The sequence below is a fragment of the Triticum urartu genome, unplaced genomic scaffold, assembly GCF_056163025.1.
Source record: "Triticum urartu cultivar PI428250 unplaced genomic scaffold, HENAU_Tu73 scaffold2, whole genome shotgun sequence".
Classification (NCBI taxonomy): domain Eukaryota; kingdom Viridiplantae; phylum Streptophyta; class Magnoliopsida; order Poales; family Poaceae; genus Triticum; species Triticum urartu.
The window spans coordinates 17,092,496-17,107,081 of NW_028260368.1; the positions used below are offsets into that span (position 1 = coordinate 17,092,496).

The 14,586-nt window shown below is 37.3% G+C and overlaps 3 non-coding genes across 3 annotated transcripts; 2 read left to right on the forward strand and 1 right to left on the reverse strand.

Moving 5' to 3' along the window:
• The first annotated feature begins 1,180 nt into the window (after positions 1-1,180).
• TRNAT-UGU (transfer RNA threonine (anticodon UGU)) lies at positions 1,181-1,253 on the forward strand. Its single transcript has one exon. It is a non-coding gene; the product is annotated as a tRNA-Thr (tRNA).
• A 1,219-nt stretch (positions 1,254-2,472) lies between these two features.
• On the reverse strand, positions 2,473-2,559 carry TRNAS-GGA (transfer RNA serine (anticodon GGA)). The gene has a single exon. It is a non-coding gene; the product is annotated as a tRNA-Ser (tRNA).
• Positions 2,560-11,200: 8,641 nt separating this feature from the next.
• Positions 11,201-11,272, forward strand: TRNAR-UCU (transfer RNA arginine (anticodon UCU)). The gene has a single exon. It is a non-coding gene; the product is annotated as a tRNA-Arg (tRNA).
• Positions 11,273-14,586: the final 3,314 nt, after the last annotated feature.

The window sequence follows — 14,586 nt, forward strand, 5'->3', positions numbered from 1 at the left end:
ACTCTCTCTTTGTCCTCGTCCGATTAATCCACTTTTTTAAAGATCTCGAAAACTTTGAATTTTAATTGAAGAATTTGAATTCAATATTCGATTGGAGTGGATTCACAATAATGAAAAAAAAAAATTATGATATGAGTTTTTTATTTCATAATCATTATCATTTCTAATTTCATTTTTAAAAAAGATAAAGAACCTATATTATAATTAGAATATAATATGAGTTCTGTGATTAATCGTTTGCTATGTCAGTATCTATACGTGTTTATTAAATGTATAAGGTATAAAACCCCTCTTTCTCTAATTTAGAACTAGAAGGAATTCCACTAACAACACAACGTAATTAACTCGATTCGTTAGAACAGCTTCCATTGAGTCTCTGCACCTATCCTTTTCCTTTGTATTCTAGTTCGAGAACCCCTTGTTTTCTCAAAACACGGATTTGGCTCAGGATTGCCCTTTTTTAATTCCAGGGTTTCTCTGAATTTGGAAGTTACCACTTAGCAGGTTTCCATACCAAGGCTCAATACAATCAAGTCCGTAGCGTCTACCGATTTCGCCATATCCCCATTTCCCTCTTCTTTGAGACCAGGATTCCTTGTGTAATTTCATCCATCTCTTAGTTTTTTTTTTGAATCATTGAGTTCATCACTCAACGTAGTCTAGCAGTTCAGTTCGACTCTATTTGAGAGACCTCGCTTGCTTATTGCAATTCAGAATTGAATTGATTCTATCCTTGATGTATTTGCAATTCAATCCGAATCAATATATCCAAAAGTTTTTATCTCCCCCACCTCCCGTCTTACTTTTTTATAGTATTCAAAATTATACTATAACGCTTGATATTTATTCTTTTTTTCTAATCAGAATTAGCAATTTTATTTACTCTGACTCTATGTTCCCCTTAGTGAAATATTAATCCTCAAATTATTAACAAATAATAAAGTCTATAATGATCGAATGAAAATACCAATAAATTCTATAATTTTATTTTTTAATATCCTATAGTTAAGCATATCAAGCTAACTTTATCTTTAAGAAGTTTTAGTATTTTTTTATTTTTATAAGTATAACTTCAAATTTAGAACTAGTTAATAGCTAAGATTAATAACTAATATCTGAGATTTTACGGATTTCCTATACTATACCTATTTCTATTTGTTACACTATTTCCGTTATGTAAGCCCACTTAGCTCAGAGGTTAGAGCATCGCATTTGTAATGCGAGGGTCATCGGTTCAAATCCGATAGTCGGCTTTTTTTTCTCTATCGATGTTCTACGAACAAGAATCTCTTTTTTTCCGAATTAAATGGAGAATCCAGGATCTTTTATGTTTTTTACCTTACAATTTTGCTAGATACAAAACAATAAAATAAATAATATATATACAAAAAAAAAAGATTTTGATGAAATTCCATTTTTTGGGGTACTTTAGTTGATTTTACTCTGTTTATCCTGTAGTTTAATTCAGTTTTAATTTCGATGTATTCTGTAATGTAAATACAATGAAATTAATTGTGTAAAATGAAATTTCAATAAAATAAAAAAAGGAGTCTTCATGTCCCGTTATCGAGGACCTCGTTTAAAAAAAATACGCCGTCTGGGAGCTTTACCAGGACTCACTAGAAAAACACCTAAATCCGGAAGTAATCTTAAAAAAAAATTCAATTCTGGGAAAAAGGAGCAATATCGTATTCGTCTTCAAGAAAAACAGAAATTGCGTTTTCATTATGGTCTGACAGAACGACAATTACTTAGATATGTACATATCGCTGGAAAAGCAAAAAGGTCAACAGGCCAGGTTTTACTACAATTACTTGAAATGCGTTTGGATAATATCCTTTTTCGATTGGGTATGGCTTCAACCATTCCTGGGGCCCGCCAATTAGTCAACCATAGACATATTTTAGTTAATGGTCGTATAGTCAATATACCAAGTTTTCGTTGCAAACCCCGAGATATTATTACTACGAAAGATAACCAAAGATCAAAAGGTCTGGTTCAAAATTATATTGCTTCATCGGACCCGGGGAAATTGCCAAAGCATTTGGCGATTGACACGTTGGAATATAAAGGACTAGTAAATAAAATCCTAGATAGGAAGTGGGTCGGTCTCAAAATAAATGAGTTGTTAGTTGTAGAATATTACTCTCGTCAGACTTGAACTTAACGAAAAAAGGAAAGGTTCATAGAATTTTCTTCCCCTTCCCCTTTCCCCGAACTAAATCGCCCTAAGACCATTACCATTAATTTGTATTTTCCCATCAACTAGCTAAAATTGATTAACCCTAGGATTAGGATCCTTTTTTCTTTTTTCCTCTATGTGTATTTTACATACCACAGTAATTTGCTATAGAGAATTTCTAATTTCTATTAAATCAAAATAAGATAATATAAGATATTATATTATTGCTGGAAAAAATTGTTATTTGATTTGATACATTGTGATCCTTAACGTTGATGAATTAAGAAAAACGGAAAGAGAGGGATTCGAACCCTCGGTAAACAAAAGTCTACATAGCAGTTCCAATGCTACGCCTTGAACCGCTCGGCCATCTCTCCTACATAACTTATTATGGAAAATAAACTGAGTGAATAGCGAGTTTTCTTATTCCTGCAGTACAGGTACAACCGCAACCACTCGGGGGTTCCATAGTTCTATTGGAAAAATTCCTTTTGATCTAAGTGGAAGGATACAGGATTTTTTACTAGAAATTGCGCTCGCTATAAAATAAAAGTTTTAATTTGGGTTTTCCCGCAACTAAAGAAAAAGAAAATGGAAGAATTCTTCTTATTGCATAATAAAATAAAGAAACCTTAGAATTCCGTTTGCATAAGATACGCTACACCATACTATCGAAATCAAAAATAGGGTATGAGACAATTAATAACTTTGAAAACACGAAATAGTTGATAACATAAGTTGTTGTTCAGAAATAGGAAAGTGGAATGAAATCCAGTCTTAGTCAAATATTTCATATCTCTTCGTGTCCAAGCAGAAGGAAAAGGATACAATTTGAGCTGAGCGGAAAATCCATATCTCTCTTATCCATTTAAAGCATATGGATTTAGAGTAGAGCATATGGATCAATCTATTTATAATTATAAGAATCGAATGTGTTTGTTTTTATGTTATTTTGTGAAGGAATGAAAACAATTCTATATAGAATGGGTTGGGAATTATGCCTAGATCCCGTGGAAATGGAAATTTCATTGATAAGACCTCCTCAATTGTAGCCAATATTTTATTGCGAATAATTCCGACAACCTCAGGAGAAAAAAAGGCATTTACTTATTATAGAGATGGTGCGATTTGACTCTTTTTTTTGCTTTTTTTTAGCCCTACCTATACCTCAGTCTTACGAAAAAGAGAGGGGGGTTGGCATAGAGAGAACCAAATTTGTAAAGCAAACAAACCCACGCTTCGGGAAGGTGAGGCGAACTAACAATTCCTTCCGTCGTGTATCCTCGATTGATGCGGCTTCAGATACTTCAATTGTAGATTTGAGTATTGAGCGAAAGGTTACACCTACAGGATATGGTATGGTATGGATTACAGGCCAATCCTACTCTATTAGTATCCGTAGGCAGCATAGGGGAGAAAAGCACTACACCTAGAAATAGGAATCAACAAGAGAAAAACTTTGTTAGAAATTACCCCTTTCCTGATCGGTATCAGGGCTGGGAAGAATGGTTGGGATAACAAACAACCATCAGGTTTGTACTTTGGATACCCCTATAACCATCAAAGATCGTTGAAGTAGCTAATTCCTCTAAATAGGAGGCGTTGAGAACAAAGAAATTATTGGAGCTATCGTTTTCCTCTAGCATTAATAGAATTCATTGGTGTTAAGAAAAACCTCTTGTGGGAAGGTTGGCTAGAGATTTCTTGGAAAAATACCAGCCCCTTTCGGTTCATAATGAGACGGGACTAATTCTATTTTGATTCTATAGATTATTTCGCTTAGTACTATTATGTACAGAAGGGAGGAGCCGTATGAGATGAAAACCTCATGTACGGTTTTGGAACGGAGATTTTTTGAATAGAATGAACGACCGTAACGGATGTTGGCTCAATCCGAAGGAAATTATGCGGAAGCTTTGCAAAATTATTATGAAGCTACGCGACTAGAAATCGATCCCTATGATCGAAGTTATATACTCTATAACATAGGCCTTATACACACAAGCAATGGAGAGCATACAAAGGCTTTGGAATATTATTTCCGGGCACTAGAACGAAACCCCTTCTTACCGCAAGCTTTTAATAATATGGCCGTGATCTGTCATTACGTGCGACTATCTCCACTATAGAAAGAAAAAAAAAAAAGAGAGGATCAAATTTTCTAGTAAATACTAGAAAAAAAGGGCTTTCTACATAGGGATCGTAAAAACAACGATTTTTCCCTATCAGCTGTAGGAAGGAAGGACACTTCACGAGAATCAAAAAACGAAGAAAGTATGGCCTATACTACTACTCTATGGATAAAGTTTCTCAAATTGATAGAGAAAGCACCGTAAAGATCAATTAGTGAGCGACTGGGTCGATACAACTAAAAAAAACTGCTTACTTATCCCATGATATGGGGCAAAATTTAGGAATCCGCTTATGTAATAGAGCCGATCCACTAAGGGATTAAGCAGCGGTGTAGTATCAGATCCCAAAGATAGTAAGTTCTTTTTTCTTTCTTATGGAAAAAAGTCTTTTTCAAGGATTCTATAGAGATTTCATATATGAAACCGGGATAGTTACCTCTCAGAAAATTTGAACGAAGGCTCTATATCTATCTATGCTTCATTCTTCTGAAGGTGGGAAAAAAGATCAAACTGATTATTGATAAAAATTAGGGTTTGAAACTTAGGTAATTAATTTCTTCTGCTTAACCCAAGAACAAATTGGATCGATTTTTGATAAATCGAATTCAGTTAAGATAGGGGAAATTCAGATAGCAATTTCTGAGCCGTATGAGGTAGGAAACTCTCAAGTACGGTTCTAAGGGAAGGAACTTCCTATTCCGACCGAGGAGAACAGGCCATTCTACAGGGTGATTCGGAAATTGCGGAAGCTTGGTTTGATCAAGCTGCTGAATATTGGAAACAAGCTATAGCGCTTACTCCGGGAAATTATATTGAAGCACAGAACTGGTTGAAGATTACGAAGCGCTTTGAATTTGAATAAGACCATGCTCCTTCTTTTTCATAAAATGGGTGGTTTGGTTGTTGATCCATTAATCAAATAAATTAGGTCGTAAGATCGAATCAAGAATTTCATTATATCCATTTCTTATACCTTCTATTTTATATGATATTTCATAAGAATAAACCATAGGGATAGGGTCTAGAATAGAAGTAATAAAGTGAATAAAAAGAGGGGGCAATCTAAATATTGCTAATATATTAGGACCATCTTATTAATAATTCTAATGAGTTATCTTGGAATTTAGAATCAAATAAAAAACCCTATATTATGCTCAAGGAAAGTAGATATAGATAGGAGCTTATGCCCTCAAAAAAAATACACTAGTTTCTTAAATTAAAAATAAAAAAGATTTTTTTCTTACGTCGAGAAATATTTGTTTTTCAAGATAAACAATGTCCGTTAGGCACCTAATCTTTATGTCATAATAGACCCGAACACTTGCCTCGGATTGACTTCAAAAAATAGAAGGATGGTAGATAGTAAAGAAAAGAACTAATCACAATATCTATCTTTCAAAATCTATCTTTCAAAATCTATCTTTCAAAATATATATCTTTCAAAGATTCACTAAAAAGACAGTTGGCGGGTCTCTTTGTATGTCTTGTCCGGAAAGAGGAGGACTTAATGATTATTCGTTCGCCGGAACCAGAAGTAAAAATTGTTGTGGATAGGGATCCTGTAAAAACATCTTTTGAGGAATGGGCCAGACCCGGCCATTTCTCAAGAACACTAGCTAAGGGCCCTGATACTACCACTTGGATCTGGAACCTACATGCTGATGCTCACGATTTCGATAGTCATACTGGTGATTTGGAGGAGATTTCTCGAAAAGTCTTTAGTGCTCATTTCGGGCAACTTTCCATTATCTTTCTTTGGTTGAGTGGCATGTACTTTCATGGCGCCCGTTTTTCCAATTATGAAGCATGGCTAAGTGATCCTACTCACATTGGACCCAGTGCTCAGGTAGTTTGGCCTATAGTAGGGCAAGAAATATTGAATGGTGATGTAGGCGGGGGTTTCCGAGGAATCCAAATAACCTCTGGTTTTTTTTCAGCTTTGGCGAGCATCTGGAATAACTAGTGAATTACAACTCTATTGTACTGCAATTGGGTGCATTGATTTTTGCAGCGTTAATGCTTTTTGCTGGTTGGTTCCATTATCACAAAGCCGCTCCCAAATTGGCCTGGTTCCAAGATGTAGAATCCATGTTGAATCACCACTTAGCGGGATTATTAGGACTTGGGTCTCTTTCTTGGGCGGGGCACCAAATTCATGTATCTTTACCAATTAACCAATTTCTTGAGCACCAAATTCATGTATCTTTACCAATTAACCAATTTCTTGACGCTGGGGTGGATCCTAAAGAGATACCACTTCCTCATGAATTTATCTTGAATCGGGACCTTTTGGCTCAACTTTATCCTAGTTTTGCCGAAGGAGCAACCCCTTTTTTCACTTTAAATTGGTCCAAATACGCAGAATTTCTGACTTTTCGCGGAGGACTAGATCCAGTAACCGGTGGTCTCTGGCTGACCGATATTGCGCACCATCATTTAGCTATTGCTATTCTTTTCCTAATCGCAGGTCATATGTATAGGACCAATTGGGGTATTGGCCATGGACTTAAAGATATTTTGGAGGCTCACAAGGGCCCATTTACAGGACAAGGCCATAAGGGTCTTTATGAAATCTTAACAACGTCATGGCATGCTCAATTATCTCTTAACCTAGCTATGCTAGGCTCTACAACCATTGTTGTAGCTCATCATATGTATTCTATGCCTCCCTATCCATACCTAGCTACTGACTATGGTACACAACTTTCCTTGTTCACACACCACATGTGGATTGGCGGATTTCTAATAGTCGGTGCTGCTGCACATGCAGCAATTTTTATGGTAAGAGACTATGATCCAACTACTCGATACAACGATCTATTAGATCGCGTCCTTAGACACCGCGATGCAATCATATCCCACCTTAACTGGGTATGTATATTTCTAGGTTTTCACAGTTTTGGCTTGTACATTCATAATGATACCATGAGTGCTTTAGGCCGTCCACAAGATATGTTTTCGGATACTGCCATACAATTACAACCTATCTTTGCTCAATGGGTACAAAATATCCATGCTACTGCGCCTGGCGTAACAGCTCCTGGTGCAACAACAAGTACTAGCTTAACGTGGGGAGGCGGCGAGTTAGTAGCAGTAGGTGGCAAAGTGGCTTTGTTACCTATTCCATTAGGAACCGCAGATTTTTTAGTCCATCACATTCATGCATTTACCATACATGTGACTGTATTAATACTTTTAATACTTTTGAAAGGTGTTTTATTTGCTCGGAGTTCCCGTTTGATACCCGATAAAGCAAATCTAGGTTTTCGCTTTCCTTGCGATGGGCCTGGCCGAGGGGGAACATGTCAAGTATCCGCCTGGGATCATGTTTTCTTAGGTTTATTCTGGATGTACAATGCAATTTCGGTAGTCATTTTCCATTTCAGTTGGAAAATGCAGTCGGATGTTTGGGGTACTATAAGTGATCAAGGGGTGGTAACTCATATTACAGGGGGAAACTTTGCACAGAGTTCCATTACGATTAATGGGTGGCTTCGAGATTTCTTGTGGGCACAGGCATCGCAAGTCATTCAGTCTTATGGTTCTTCATTATCTGCATATGGTCTTTTTTTCTTAGGTGCTCATTTTGTCTGGGCCTTCAGTTTAATGTTTTTATTCAGCGGCCGTGGTTATTGGCAAGAACTCATTGAATCTATCGTTTGGGCTCATAACAAATTAAAAGTTGCTCCTGCTACTCAGCCTAGAGCCTTGAGCATTATACAAGGACGCGCTGTAGGAGTAACCCATTACCTTCTGGGTGGAATTGCCACGACATGGGCATTCTTCTTAGCGAGAATTATTGCAGTAGGATAGTGGCTAGGAGGATTTGAAAGGCATTATGGAATTAAGATTTCCCAGGTTTAGCCAAGGCTTAGCTCAGGACCCCACTACTCGTCGTATTTGGTTTGGTATTGCTACCGCACATGATTTCGAAAGTCATGATGATATTACTGAAGAACGTCTTTATCAGAACATTTTTGCTTCTCACTTTGGGCAATTAGCAATAATCTTTCTATGGACGTCCGGAAATCTGTTTCATGTAGCTTGGCAAGGAAATTTTGAATCATGGATACAGGATCCTTTACACGTAAGACCTATTGCTCATGCGATTTGGGATCCTCATTTTGGTCAACCCGCTGTGGAAGCCTTTACTCGAGGAGGTGCTGCTGGTCCAGTGAATATTGCTTATTCTGGAGTTTATCAGTGGTGGTATACAATAGGATTACGCACCAATGAGGATCTTTATACTGGAGCTCTTTTTCTATTATTTCTTTCTACGCTGTCCTTAATAGCGGGTTGGTTACATCTACAACCCAAATGGAAACCAAGCCTTTCGTGGTTCAAAAACGCGGAATCTCGTCTCAATCATCATTTGTCAGGACTTTTCGGGGTAAGTTCTTTGGCTTGGACAGGACATTTAGTTCATGTTGCTATTCCCGCATCCAGGGGGGAGTACGTTCGATGGAATAATTTCTTAGATGTATTACCCTATCCCCAGGGGTTGGGACCCCTTTTGACGGGTCAATGGAATCTTTATGCCCAAAACCCTGATTCGAGTAATCATTTATTTGGTACCGCTCAAGGAGCGGGAACTGCCATTCTAACTCTTCTTGGGGGATTCCATCCACAAACACAAAGTTTGTGGCTGACCGATATGGCTCACCATCATTTAGCTATTGCATTTATTTTTCTCATTGCCGGTCACATGTATCGAACTAACTTCGGAATTGGGCACAGTATTAAAGATCTTTTAGAAGCGCATACTCCTCCGGGGGGTCGATTAGGGCGTGGGCATAAGGGCCTTTATGACACAATCAACAATTCGATTCATTTTCAGTTAGGTCTTGCTCTAGCTTCTTTAGGGGTTATTACTTCCTTAGTAGCTCAACATATGTACTCTTTACCTCCTTATGCATTCATAGCACAAGACTTTACTACTCAAGCTGCTTTATATACTCATCACCAATATATTGCAGGGTTCATCATGACAGGGGCTTTTGCTCATGGAGCTATTTTTTTCATTAGGGATTACAATCCGGAACAGAATGAGGATAATGTATTGGCAAGAATGTTAGACCATAAAGAAGCTATCATATCTCATTTAAGTTGGGCTAGCCTCTTTCTAGGATTCCATACCTTGGGCCTTTATGTTCATAACGACGTCATGCTTGCTTTTGGTACTCCAGAAAAGCAAATCTTGATCGAACCTATATTTGCCCAATGGATACAATCTGCTCATGGCAAGACGACATATGGGTTCGATATACTCTTATCTTCAACGAATGGCCCCGCTTTCAATGCGGGTCGAAGCCTATGGTTGCCCGGATGGTTGAATGCTGTTAATGAGAATAGTAATTCGCTTTTCTTAACAATAGGACCTGGGGATTTCTTGGTTCATCATGCTATTGCTCTAGGTTTGCATACAACTACATTGATTTTAGTAAAGGGCGCTTTAGATGCACGCGGTTCCAAATTAATGCCAGATAAAAAGGATTTTGGATATAGTTTTCCTTGTGACGGCCCAGGGCGCGGCGGTACTTGTGATATTTCTGCTTGGGACGCATTTTATTTGGCAGTTTTCTGGATGTTAAATACCATTGGGTGGGTTACTTTTTATTGGCATTGGAAACATATCACATTATGGCAGGGCAACGTTTCACAATTTAATGAATCCTCCACTTATTTGATGGGATGGTTAAGAGATTACCTATGGTTAAACTCTTCACAACTTATCAATGGATATAATCCTTTTGGGATGAATAGTTTATCGGTATGGGCGTGGATGTTCTTATTTGGACATCTTGTTTGGGCTACTGGATTTATGTTCTTAATTTCCTGGCGGGGGTATTGGCAGGAATTAATTGAGACTTTAGCATGGGCTCATGAACGCACACCTTTAGCTAATTTAATTCGCTGGAGAGATAAGCCCGTGGCTCTTTCCATTGTGCAAGCAAGATTGGTTGGATTAGCTCACTTTTCCGTGGGTTATATATTCACTTATGCAGCTTTCTTGATTGCCTCAACATCAGGCAAGTTTGGTTAATTTAGTTTGTTTTTTTGTACTGTATCAGCACCTAGTTCATTACTCTTGATAGAGAGGGAGGATCTGCCTTTTTAGATTTCTTTTTCTATTTATTTTTCCATCTAGGATTAGAACCGTATACTTGGTAATAATAGCAACGACACATTATGGCAAAAAAAAGTTTGATTCAGAGGGAGAAGAAGCGGCAGAAATTAGAACAGAAATATCATTTGATTCGTCAATCTTTAAAAAAAAAGATAAGAAGCAAAGTTTCTCCCTTGAGTTTGAGTGAAAAAACGAAAATGCGAGAAAAATTGCAATCCCTACCGCGTAATAGTGCACCTACACGCCTTCATCGACGTTGTTTTTTGACCGGAAGACCTAGAGCTAACTATCGACATTTTGGGCTATCCGGACACGTACTTCGAGAAATGGTTTATGAATGTTTGTTACCGGGTGCAACAAGATCCAGTTGGTAAGGATAAAATACCCTTTCGTATTTGTATGGATTTCTGGAATTGATAATCATAGAGGAGCCCTCTTTACCATTCTGTATAAATGGACTATTCTATTTGTATAGATATTGGTAGAGGGGCGTATCCAACCCTCTTTTATCCACTAGTTACCCCTCTTTAGTTTAAGAGTATAGAGCAGTTTGGTAGCTCATAAGGCTCATAACCTTGGGGTTGCGGGTTCGATTCCCACTACCGCCTCCATACTCCTTCTTTATGATATATGCATGATATAATATATACATCATGCATTTGTATCTGGATTTTTTGATTTCCTAAAAGAGTTTTGGTCTAACAGTTTTTTCTCGGAAGAAGCAAAAAAATAAAAGAAAGAATAAAATATGAAAGAAAAGCGTCCATTGTCTAATGGATAGGACAGAGGTCTTCTAAACCTTTGGTATAGGTTCAAATCCTATTGGACGCAATCTTATTTCTATCTATTCTTTAAATAACTATACTAAACTAAAAACAAAGAAAACTTTTTTGCATGATTCAAATGAAAAAGCTTTCTCAACGATTCCTATTCTACTAACAAGAGTAGACATGCAAAATTTATTTGTTACTGAAGAGAAAACCGTTCCAGCTGTTCCTGAATAGCTTCCTTCAAAAGGATTTCCGCTTGCTCGGTGAATGTCTTGCTAGAAGATATAATTTCTTGGAATTGAGGTTTAGTATCTTTTAGATGTTTACGTAACTCATCCAGAAATTTATTTACCTGTTCAATTTCTAACGAATCAAGATATCCTCTTGTTCCGGTATAAATAGTAGCTATCTGCTCTTCCACTGGGAGAGGATTTGCCTGGGATTGTTTAAGCAATTCCCTTAATCGTCGACCCCTTGCCAATTGATTCTGACTTGTTTTATCGAGAGCAGAGGCGAATTGTGCAAAGGCTTGTAACTCTGCGAATTGCGCTAGTTCCAATTTTGATTTGCCAGCTACTTGTTTCATGGCTTTAATTTGAGCCGCGGATCCTACTCTGGAAACAGAAATACCCACATTAATAGCGGGTCGAATTCCGGCATTGAATAGATCCGCAGATAAGAATATTTGTCCATCTGTAATGGAGATTACATTAGTAGGAATATAGGCGGAAACGTCTCCAGATTGAGTCTCAACTATTGGTAAAGCGGTCATACTTCCTTCGCCTAAAAGAGAATTTAATTTAGCGGCTCTTTCTAAAAGGCGTGAATGCAAATAAAAAACATCCCCTGGATAAGCCTCACGTCCGGGAGGTCTTCTTAATAGAAGGGACATTTGGCGATAAGCTTGTGCCTGTTTGGAGAGATCATCATAAATTATTAAAGTATGCCGTTCGCGGTACATAAAATACTCAGCCAGGGCTGCTCCCGTATAAGGAGCGAGGTATTGTAATGTAGCAGGTGAATCCGCCATTTCAGCTACTACAATAGTGTATTCCATGGCCCCCTCCTCATGGAAAGTAGTTACTACTTGAGCTACGGAGGATGCTCTTTGACCGATAGCTACATAAACACATATTACACCTTGCCCTTTTTGATTGAGAATTGTATCTGTGGCTACTGCTGTTTTGCCAGTCTGTCTGTCCCCAATAATTAACTCTCGCTGACCGCGCCCTATAGGGATCATCGAATCGATAGCAATAAGCCCTGTTTGAAGAGGTTCGTATACGGAACGCCTGGAAATTATACTTGGAGCAGGAGATTCAATTAAGCGAGATTCGGAAGCTATAATTTCGCCTTTCCCATCAATAGGTTTAGCCAGAGCATTTACAACACGACCCAAGTAAGCCTCACTCACGGGTATCTGAGCAATTCTTCCTGTTGCTTTTACAAAACTTCCCTCTTGTATCATCAACCCATCGCCCATTAATACAATCCCAACATTTTTGGATTCCAAATTCAGAGCAATACCCCTAGTACCTTCTGCAAATTCGACTAATTCACCTGACATTATTTCACCAAGACCTATAATACGAGCAATCCCATCCCCCACTTGAACTACGCGACCTATATTCTCAATCCCTACTTTCCTATTATATTGTTCAATACGTTCGCGGAGAATTTTATGAATTTCGTCGACTCGAAGGGTTGCCATTAGTGTTTCTTGACTCTTTTTTCGGAAGCAAGGGGAAAAATAATGCCTAAATTCTAAACGAAAGTAGAAGTTCAAGGCCTAATTAATTTAATTATTTCTTCCATTCCAGGGACCCGAGAATGCCAATATTAGCACGAATCGTACGGAAATGTAACTCGGTATTCAAACAACTATTCAGAGTTCCTAGAGCTCCTTGTACGGCCTGTTGGAAAACCCGCTGTCGGACCTGATTCATTGCCCTTTGTTTTTCAAAATAAAGGGTTTCGTTTTTAGACTTTTCCAATTGTTCCAAACTAATAGAAGTAGCATTAATCAAATTTGCTTTTTCTCGTTCTATCTCAGAGTATCCATTCATTCGATACTCATCCGCTTCTAGTTCGACTTTCTGTAATCGAATCCGAGCTTTTTCGAGTTGCTCAATGGTCCCTCTACGCAATTCTTCTGAATTTCGAATAGTACTCAAGATCCTCTGTTTTCGATTATCTAATAAATCTTTTAATGAAAGTAGATTATTTTGTAAGTTTACAACTTTTATGATCTCTTCCCGAACCAAACATGAATCTTTCGATTCATTTGGCTCTCACGCTCCTTTTTTTTTTTCTATAGCTATTTCCATATCTTTTTTTTAAGTAATGAGCCTATCCTCTATCTTCTTTTTTATGTTTATATTTCAATATACCGAAACCTATATAAGACTAGATAAATATTAAGAGGACTCTTCCGCCTAGATAAAAATATATCATGGTCAGCAAAGTTGTTTCTTTATTTTTATTTGCCCTCTAGTTAATAATTTCAATTTCATTAAGAAAAACTAACTAAATAAATGGAAAATGAAAATTAATAGAATTCTTTTTTATTTTTTTTTTCTTCAAATCCAAAAAATTTCTCTTTTTTATACATAGGTCGTCGATTCGGCATTGGTTAAAAAAGGGCAGGGTGCCCCCTTTTTTTTCTAGTAAATAGTTCAAACCATTTTATCGATATGAGTGTTCTATATCAGATAAATTTTACATTAGCTATTTCCCGTTTAAATTGGTACTAATACTAATATAGTTGTAGAAAGAGTACCTCTTTTTGCCTGGACTTCAAGCAGTTTAGCTTTAACCGTGTTAATGGTCTCACATTCTTGGTTTATAGAGAATCAAAGTTGATTTACCAATGAGTCGCGAAATGCTATGGTTCTTCCATATGATTTCTGAATTTATTCAGAAGTAATTCGTCGAGATCGTGCACCCTTTTCTTATTTATCCGAAAAATACTAAAAAATATTATAAAGTGCAGCCGGATAGATCCAATCTATTCTTGAAATAGACAACTCGCACACACTCCCTTTCCAAAAAAAATCAAAACACCAACCACTACAGTTAGATTTATTAGATTTGTTGCTAAAATATCGGTATTAAGCCCGAAACTGCCAGCGGATGGCCAGTGAGCTAAAAAAACGAAAGAATGGGTTACATTTTTCATATGCTCTCCTCTTATAGATAGGACGAACAAAGAACAAAGTTTTTCGATCACTTACTTCGCTCGCCCTTTTTTGATCGGTTTTTTTAATGCAAATAGATTCAATCTAGTAATTTCTTTTAGATTAAGTCTTACGTCTTGTTTGACCGGTGAAAGACTTCCTTTGTTGAAATGTTCTGTTCCCAAAATTCCTAAAATAA